Consider the following 11,225-nt stretch of genomic DNA (forward strand, 5'->3'; position numbering starts at 1 on the left):
GACCCTAACACATCTCATCTTGACTATCATCACATGTGCCTAACTTCAAAAATAAAATTTATAAAGTGGTATGTCGATGCCAAATTGTTTTCCGTCACTTGACTTAATAACTTCTACACTCCCCTTTTCTTTATTAGATTTCAAATTGAACCTTTGTTTTGATAATATGATGTATTATGAGTGGGAGTTTTTGATGTTCTTTGTGAATCCTCCAAAAATTGTCATTATGAATTAAAACTTAAAATTAAACACATTGATTGAAAAATTATTTAGAATTTAAGACAAACTTCAAGTTGGATTGAGCATAATTAAATTTACCCCGGTGAAATAACTAAGAATGATCTCATATCAAATTTGGGTTAAAAGTTAATTTATTAAACATTTCTGGATATTAAAAACTCCCAATTTTCAAAGTTCCATTATATGGTTCCAACTTAACCACGGTATAAGTATCCATTTGAATTTTCATTTTGGGAAAAGTTGAATCCCGCTATGTAGATATCGCATAGGTTATGCTATGTTCCAACGTATATGGATATTGTTAAAATTTCAGCCTTAGCCGGCTGGCATTCCAACTTTTGAAGAACGTCCAAATTTCTATGTGTTAGAATATCTAACCTTGAGGTTTTAATTACAAGTTAAGATGCTAAAGCTTGATCTATTAAGTACTTTTACTCATGGGGAGAGAGTCTTTTACAAAGCATCCAAATTCCCAACTTAAGGTTCCATTAAAAATTTTGTGGCAAAGAAGTAACGAAGGACAAACATGGAAATCTAAATTTTAGAAAAGAGAAGAACTTAAAATATTAGGGTTTCTATTATTTTGTATAAATTAATAGTTTCTATTATTTTATATAAATTAAATTAATAGTAAAATCATAAGCTACTTTTGTTAATGTTCCAATTATTTATTGAGCCAAGATGCTTATTCTGTAGCCCATTATGATGTGTAAGGATGTTTATCCATCATCAAACTTGAAATTTTTCTCATGTAAGCCAAAATAAAAATAAAAATAAAATAAAAACATACAAAACATACAAAACATTTAAATAATGTTTGTTCATAAAAAAAAGTTGCACGTGAATAATTTGGATCCCTCTCGGCTCATGTTAGATCCATATTTAAAATGGATCTATGTTGGTATAACATAAAATAATAGTGAAACCATCAGTTGACTATTTGAATTCCCAGTCGATCTCGTCATCTACAGTACAACAAAGCCAACTGCAATGGTGTTATACACCACACATTTCAAAAGCTTAAGCCATCGTCAATCGGAAAACAGGCAAATTTTGTTACACAATGAAGCTTTGGCTAGACAACGTGGGAATAGAATTGAATTTACGATATTATAACAGTAACATCCAAGTTGAAATATCAGGTATAGTTCAGAATTAGTACACAAAGATACAATGTGGTGTTTCATGTCATTTTTCTGTGTTATGTAGAAAACCATATAAAACTATATGACTATTTTTTTGGGTTAGTAATCAAGTAATAAATGGGAAATTAGGTTTGTGCTTCCCAATTGTTTTGGTATTAATTTTACATGGATTATTGAACAATCAATGAAAATGGGAAGTCCAGTATGCCACTATATATATCTAACCCACTCCTCTTGCAGAAAAAACATAGTTGAACACGTATCGAGTATCTTCAACTATCAGGGTGCCCATTGAAGTTCCTGTAATATGAATTATTGTTCTAGCTTTCCTCTTAAGCTACCTAGCCTTGGTTGGGGCCATTACCTATGCAAACTAAGAGAAGGCATCATCTATTGTGGTTGTGGGAAAAGTGTTATATGATATATGCCTCGAAGAAAAGCTTTCTCAAAATGGCTACATTATATCTGGTACCAAATTATGTCATTTTAATATTCATTTTATTCTATATAATAAATACATAATCGTAAATATACCGACAAATCATAGTTCTTTTCACATTTTGATGAACGAACAAGTGCTTTTATAGTTATGGAATGTGAACTCAATATTAAGATGATAAGCATATCCTTTCTCAGAGAGACAGATGAAAACTATAAAACCCTCCTCCCACATCTACCAAATTAAGTAGCCAGCCAGGGTAAACATGTGACAAGAGGCTACTATGATTGTATTAGACCTCCTATGTGACCTTAAGGAAGTGGAATCAATGGAAACATCACATACATTCATCCAACAATAGCTTCAGGACCCATATGAACCAATCCAAAACTTCAGACAACTTTCCCTTGGGTCCTACTAAAGATTTGACCATCTTAGGCCTCAGTCGTTCCCATGCTATATGCAGGACAATGTCCACAAACTGAAAGTTTCTCTCACAGGCTTATGTGTCAGCGTCCAGAGACCCAATTTTCTAGTTATGTGCCAATGACCCTAGGATTTAAGCCACTTTTTTCAGGCCCAGAGCCTAGGTCACTGCCTAGAATGGAGTGATAGCTTAAGATTAGTAAAAGAACAAGAAAACAATGATGCAAAATCAATAAGTTTAACAAGACCTTAACTAGACCCCTACTAGCCATGACAGGCATTTCGTCAAACATATCATCAACATGTAATCTATAGGTGTAAACAACATAATTAAGTGTAGGGATCTCATACTTATCTGAGAACTGCCATGGACCATTGTTCCCTCATTTCATTTGCTGCATTATCATCTATTAGGTCATAAACACATTATCCATTCATTTACAAGTAAAAACATGTTGAGAGCCATACATAGTTGTTATCATAAAACATACATATAACCAACATAATAGGGATAGAAATATCATAAACATATCAGCCATAAAATCCACATATACATTAGTACATTTACACATGAAAATCAAGGGAATGAATTTCTCATTAATTAATGCAATAAACCAACCAGAGATGGGACTACCATGTTCCACCTGACCATAGATTGGTTGAGCCAAGTCTTTCTTCAGCCAATCACCCTCGTGCCATATTCCAAGCATGAATGAGGGACTCATAGAACACACCAAAAACACCAACAAGCATGGATGCCACTAGAGTTCTCCACCTACACCACGAAGAATTTGAGGGCCTCCTAGTCTCTCAAGCTTTACCGTAATCCACAGTCTGGTCGAGGAATCACTAGGCCCTACACTGAGACACACTCTCCAAGCTTTCCCATACATCCCATCCCAAGACTACTAGTCCCAATAGAGAGAAATCCACCTCTTGGCTTTTCTTTATATCTAGCCATTCACCAAAAAGGATTCCTAGGCCCATCGAGGCACACAATCTTGGCTTTACCACAACTTACAGTTTGATTCGGGAGTTACTAGGCTAGTGGCTTTACCATGATCCATAGTCTAGTTTAGGGACCACTAGGGCACGTGTTTTTTAGTTTAGAGATCCACCCCACTTAGCTTCAAATCCATCTGTCCATCCCACATTAACCAAATATGAGAACCCATCTCATCAAAGATATCTGGAAATGACAAGGCTGGACTAAAGAACATTGTCACACCCGGAAAAACCCATGCCATGATAGAAAAGAAATACATTCAATCCCATGCATGCCAAATCTAGCAAGGAAAATACAGATGCAAGTCGGTACCTACAGTGAAGTCTGTTGTAGCTGCTTGATCTAGCCTTTCCTTACTTGATCTTTGTTTCCTCTTACCTTCTTTTCCTTTATTGCTCTACTGCTAAAGTGCTCCAAGAAAACTCTAAGTGTCCAAAAGTGACAAAGAGAGAGAGAGAGAGTAATGGGAGAGCTCCAAAACTGAACTGATCAAGCTTTCCCACTGTCCTCATAAGCCTTTTTATCAATGAGGCCTCTATTTTCCTCAATTTCTATTATTTTCCTTCATTTTCCTCGTCACATGTAACTTGTGACCTTTCACCTTCCTTTTCTCCTAATTTCCATTATTTTCATAAATAAATGTGCCAAAAATGTCATTTTGCCTTTCCAAAGCCTTATCCATTGCCTTTGCCAAATTCCTTAGCAATAAATAACCAAATGAACACCCACACCAGGATGTCCTACCCAACATTCAGCTTGGAATACATGTCCCATCAATCATGGTCTTATATTTTTTTAAATGGAATTTTCACCAAGATTTTTACAAAACGCTCCCCCTTAAGGGAACACCATCCTCAGTGTTCAGTGACACCAATAACCAACAAGATCGTTAAAAACAAAACATATTGCCCATGGATATTTGTAACATATATCGTTGTAGTATTTACAATGAATGACCCACTCAAAAGAAAAACATCACGACAACATGACCAGATAACAACCATACTGAATACTATATCTTTATAACGCAACTCATTATGGTATTTACAATAACCACATATACATATATGCACATTTTCTAAGCCAAAAAATAAAGGATAAAATGCCCGTATCAATCAAAAAGGGAATCCAAAAGCTTACACCTCCACCCTCAAAGTACTACCAGGATTCACCTCCTTCCCAGGTAGTCCAAAATCCACTGCAAAGTCAAATTTTCATCGAATGTCCAACACTACAATCCCGCGCCACTTGTCCTTTCAACGAATAGTTACCAGCTCATTGTTCTAGGGCACACTCTCAATGTGCATCTGATTCCATCTAGCAATGCTAATGACAAAAGGAAATATATCCATGACCTTCCCTTCTCTTGTAACACCCTCCTCCCACATCTACCCAAGTAACTATCCAACTGGGGTAAACATGAGATGAGAGGATACTATGATTGGATTCGACCTCCCATGTGACCTTAAGGAAGTGGAATCAATAGAAACATCACACACAGTCATCCAACATTAGCTTCATAATCCTCAGGAGACATTTCAGCCACTCAGATAGCCTATCCCTATTTCCCATAGATTTTCAGCCACTCAGACAGCCTATCCCTCTCATGTTAAAGGCAAGGGAGCGACCAGAAACCCAAAGTCACTCTCACAGGTTTTCCTGCCAGCAACTAGAGACCAAAATTTACATTTATGTGCCAGCGACCCCAGGATTTAAGCCACTTTTTAAGACCCAGAGCCCAAGTCACTGCCTAGAATGGGGTGATAGCTTAAAACCAGTAAAAAAATAGGGAAACAATGATGCAAAAGAAATAATTTGAACAAAACCTTAACTAGACCCCTACTAGCCATTACAGGAATTTTGTCAAACATATCATCAACATGTAACATGCAGGTGTAAACAAAATAATTAAGTGTAGGGATCTCATACTTATTTGAGAATCGCTATGAACCATTGTTCCCTCATGTCTTTTGATGCATTATCATCTATTATGTCATAGACACATTATCCATTCATATACAAGTAAAATCATGTTGAGATCCATACATAGATGTTGTCATAAAACATACATATAACCAACATAATAGGGACAAAAATATCATAAACATATCAGCCATAAAATCCATATATACATTGGTACATTTACACATGAAAATCAAGGGAATGAATTTCTCATTAAGGAATGCAATTAACCAACCGGAGATGGGACTACGACGTTCCACCCGACCATACATTGGCTGAGCCAAGTCTCTCTTCAACCAATCTCCCTCGTGCCATATTCCACGCATGAATGCGGGACTCATAGAACATGCAAAAAAACACCAACATAATGGATTCCACCGAAGTTCTCTACCTACACTGTGAGGAATTTGAGTGCCTCCTAGTCTCTGAGGCTTTACCGCGATCCATAGTCTGATCCAAGGATCACTAGGCCTTACACCGAGACATACTCTCCTGCTTTTATTGTACATCCCATCCATGGATTACTAGGCCCACTAGAGAGAAAATCCACCCCTTGGCTTTACAGTATATCATACCATTCACCAACAAGGATTCCTAGGCCCATCGAGGAACACAATTTGGCTTTACCACAACCCACAGTGTAGTTAAGGGGTTACTATGCCAATGGATTTACCGTGATCCACTGTCTAGCTTAAGGACCACTAGGCCATGTGTTTGTCAATTCAAAGATCAATCCCACTCAGCTTCAAATCCAATCCGGCCATCCCACATTAACCAAATGTGACAACCCATCTCATCAAAGCTATCAGGAAATGACAAGGATAGGTCGAAGAACACCTTCACACCTGGAAAAACCCATCCCATGATAGAAAATAACCACATGCAATCCCATGCATGCCAAATATAGCTAGGAAAATACACATGCAAGTTGATACCTGCAATGAAGCCTGTTGTAGCTACTTGATCCTGCCTTTCCCTACTTGATCTTTGCTTCCTCTTGCCTTCTTTTCCTTTCTTTCTCCAATGCCAAAGTGCTCCAAGAAAACTCTGAATGTCCAAGAGTATGAGACAGAGAACAATGGGAGAGCTCTAAAGCTAAACTGACAAAAGGTTACCAACCGATCCGCAAAAGCCTTTTTGTGAATGAGGCCTCTATTTTCTTCATTTTCCATTATTTTCCTTCAATTTTCTCCTCACATGCAACATGTGACCTTTCACCTCCTTTTTCTCTTAATTTCCATTATTTTCATAAATAATTGTGCCAAAAATTCCATTTTTCCTTTCCAAAGCCTTAGTGAATGCATTTGTCAATTTCCTTAGCCATAAAAAACCAAATGAACACCCCTAGGATGTCTTGCCCAACATTCAGCTAGGAACAAGTGTCCCATCAACTGTGGTTATTGTTTTTTATATTTCATTACATGGAATTTTCACCAGGGTTGTTACAGAACCCTCCCCCTTGGGGGACACCATCCTCGGTGTTCAATCACACATATACCTCAGCAACCTACTGTAAGAAGACATAATGCTCATGGAGCTTTATAACATAGCTCGAAGCAATATTTACAATGATCATCTTGCTGAGTGTCAACCCACATGACATCATAACATCATGATAACATAAACACACGATATCGTAGTAACATGACAACATAATCATAATGACATGACACCCATATCGTATAGTGGAGCTTTATAACATAGCTCGTGGTGGTATTTACGTCCACATACATATGTACATATTAGCAACATCACCAAAAATATATGCGAAAAATATATATTAAAACATATACCAAACACCATATCTAAGTATATACCAAAACACCATATCAAACCATATACCAAAACACCATGTCAAATCATATACCAAACCACCATATCAAATCATATAGCAAAACACCATATCAAATCATATACCAAACCACCGTATCAAATCATATACCAAAACCACCATATCAAAGCATATAACAAACCACCATATCGAAGTTGTTTTGCCTCAACCGGAAAACAAGGAAGGATACATAGCTCGCATGTGATCCGTCATCTCCCATGTAGCTTCATCAGGCCCAAAGTGCTTCCATTGCACTCTAACTTGCTCGATTTCTCAGTCATGTAGCATGAGCATATTTTTCTACAATATACATTGAGGATCCAACTGGAATTCTCCATCTGGTTCCACCTACAATACAGACCAGTCAATCAAATTATCAACATCCTTAACATACTTCTTAAGAAAATATACATGGAAAACATCATGGACTTTCACTGTCGGAGGCAGTGCAAGTCAATAGGCTACTGGCCCAATCCTCTCAATGATACTAAATGGTTCACAAAATCGTGGTGCCATCTTGGCACATGATCTAATCTGCAAGGAGCTCTTCTTCGGTTTGATGCACAAGTACAACTATTCCCTGATCTGGAACTATTTGAACAACCTGTTCCTATATCCATAAATCTTCTGCCTATCATGTGTTGCCTTTAGTTTCTTCTTGATCACCTGCATTTCCTATTCCATGTCTGCCAACATATGTGGTCCAATCAATACCCTGCTAACCAGATCACTCCAACTGATAGGAGTTTTACAACTCCACCCATACAATGCCTCAAAAGGACTCATCCTCAATGACTCCTAATAACCATTGTTGTATGTGAACTCTACCAAAGGAAGATGCTCTTCCCATTTCCATTTATGATGCATAACATACATCATCAACATGTCATCCAATATCCTGTTGACCCTCTCTATCTGTCCATCTGTTTGCAAATGATAAGTTGTGTTGAAGGCCAACTCTATGCCCAAACCTTAAAATAACTCCTTCCAAAACTTCGAAGTGAACTTTGAATCCTTGTCTCACACAATCTTCTTTGGAACACCATGCAATCTAACCACATCTCTGATGAATACCTGTGCCACATCGCTAGATGAGAATGTAGACTTCACTGGAATGAAGTGTGCAACCTTTGTTAACCTATCCACAATGACCATGATGGAATCATGTTGCTTCATTGTGTTAAGAAACCTTATGATGAAATCCATGGAAATAAGTTCCCATTTCCATTTTGGAATCACAATCGACTGTAGCAGTCCACATGGGTGCTGATGCCAGCATAAGCTGACAATACCCACATTATGCAAATAAAATTTCATGTCACTAGTCCCGGGCCTTAATCACCCTCATACATGGTGAAAACCTTCTTAAACCAGGGTTTAATGTTCTTAATTAAGTTTTATGCGGAAACGCTATATTTGACTATCCATAGTCTAAACCTTCATTAACCTTTTGACTCCGCTATTTCTATTATAACTCTAGCATAATAGAAATATTACATAAACTTCTTTAAACCTTACCTTTCCACCATTCCATGATCTTGCACATTTTCTGAGCTCACCTTTGTCACATTCAATCTTCCTTCGTCGATTTCACTTCCTCAAATCAACGGCTGCTGCGCAATTTCCATTCATCCTCTAGAACTCAAACAAACTTAAACTCACATCCATAAACTTCTCAGGTCCGCTCTTTCCCAAGCTTTATTGGCTTCAATCTCCGTCGTTGATCTTCTACCCAATCTGACGGTTGATGTTACACCCAATCAACGAAGCTTTACAACTCCTCTAAGCATCTCACGTCGTAAATTGCATTTTCTTAAGGCCAAGGTTCATTCACTCATGAAATATTGCAATGTGAAACTAATCGGTGATCCTCCACCATTTGATCAAGGCACACTTGATCCAACATTCTACAGCAATATCAGACGTAATCTTGGGCGACGTTTAACTGCCCTTAGGGAGCCGATAAGGAATATAAATCCTTGATGTATAAAAGTTTGAGTCTGATTTTGAACTTAAAGTTCGATCACTTTATGACCCGATATCCGTTGGATATAAGAGGCCATCAAATCTACAGCTTGTGGGACTTCATCTAGCACATGAATTAAAAACTGCTCTACCCCCGCAGTTGACTATGACGTAAGAGTTTTAAAATGAGATCAATGACTAGGAGTGAGTGCGGGACTTTAGCCACGATCAAGGAAATCCATAGTCTCCTACCCCCGCAGTATTGACACCTCACTTCTTCGTCCTTCCCTTTACTTCGGTTTGATGTAGTTTCTTCAGTTTTCTTCTATGGTTTTGGGTTTCTTCCAGGGTTCTGGTTTTTGGTTGTTCTACAACACAGCTCCCTCCTGAGCTTAACTCCGCGTACTCTTATTCACTGTCATCCTTGAACTTCACTTGGATCCTTTGATTGGATTCATCGATCAAACACCAATCCTACATACTCCCCTTCTTCTCTATGTTTTGCCCAAACTCCACCTGCATACATATACTATGTAGAAATTTCTAGTTCACACACAATTCATAACTCCACTAATCAATACACACCACACACTTCATAATCAAATTCTCTGTAGTGATAAATAAATATTTACATACAAGTCTCTCTCTCTCTGCCCTGATATTCTAATCAGTGGCCTCTGTTTTCCTACCTGCCCGTAGGCTTACAATCAAACCTCTAACTCACAACCTCTAACTAGCTAACCAGCTAACTATCTAACTTGACTAACTCTTTTTATGCCTCTTAGACTTACATTTATACAAAAGGAGTCTATAACCAATTTATGGTTCCTATCCTTAATAATTTCAACTAAAACCTAAGAATCCTCTCAATCCTATAAATCATGAACTAATTCCTAATTCAAGATCTACAATTAATTTTCAAAGCTATCAATTCCTATGAACTCTCAACTATCATGATTCTCTCATGTTCCCCTTCATTCGAGAACATTTACAATATGCCTCAAAAGACTTAATTAATTCCAATTTTCATAAAAATCACTCAAAACCTAAGTAATTACATTAATTCAACACTTAGGAAACCAACTTCCTTCAAACACAAGACCCCCTATGTCTACTAAAATACAATGATTCCTCTGAGTTGAATGCTCCTACACCAGACTCCCAAAGTAGAAAATATTCATGATCTCCTGAGCATGTGCCTTCATATGTTGATAGAAAACCTCCAGGGTCCCAAAATTTAGTTTGTAGTTGTCTGAATGCTCTGTGCCTTTGTTGTTGCTGTATATTTGTTGTCTTCTGATTCATCTTCCTCTCCTTGTCAATCAAGTTCAAGTTCTAATTGATCATCCCTCTTGCTGTCATTTTCCTCATCCTAGATTGTTTCATCATCAACTTCCATAGTTCTTCAATCTCCATTCCCATCACATCTTTGGGCTGGTCCATACTCTGCCATTTACTGCTATCTCTTTCTATCTACTTCAGGTCGTTATTGTTGTCCACTAACTTTGGCACCTTCACATTCTGCATCTCACTACACATTGTCCATTCATACTCAAACTGTTGATTACTTTCCTCAGCCTTTTCTACATCAGCTTCTGTTATTACTCTTGATATTACTATTGTAGATATTGCTTCCACCCAAGCTTCCTGAATGTCCTTGAAGATATCTTCCTATTCAACATCTAATTTCTACTCCTTGTCTGCAACAAAACCTGTAATCATAGAAAAAATTTTAAAATAAAAATCATAAGACTTTTGTGCCTTTTCTTCCTTTGGCAACAACTCATCTTGCTGCTCTAATTCTTCCTCTTTTGTCAGCATATCATTATGTTGTTTTGAATTCTCAACAGAATTCACGAGACTGTCAGCTAGTCTCTCCTCCACACCATTTGTTTCAATGATATCTTCATGTCCTTGTCCACTGTAGTGAACTTCTTCATTCTCATTCAATTTGATTTTACAACTTGAACACTTACTTTTTGGTTTTCTAGCCTTTTCTCCAAAATACTTAACTCATGCCATAAATTTGCCATCTCACTTGGAATTTATCCTAAAATCTCTATACAATCCTCACTATCTTCTTCTTTGTCACAAGTATAACTTCTAGTTAATACTATTTCTTCATTCTTGATTAGAATAAAATTCTGATCCTCCATCTTTTTGATGGTTTTAGATGTCTGTACATCACTCTCCCTTTGGCCATTTAAGAAA

This window comes from Pinus tabuliformis, chromosome 2_1 (assembly GCF_031772625.1).
Source record: "Pinus tabuliformis cultivar Carrire ecotype Pingquan chromosome 2_1, CPIR1, whole genome shotgun sequence".
NCBI classification, from domain to species: Eukaryota; Viridiplantae; Streptophyta; class Pinopsida; order Pinales; family Pinaceae; genus Pinus; species Pinus tabuliformis.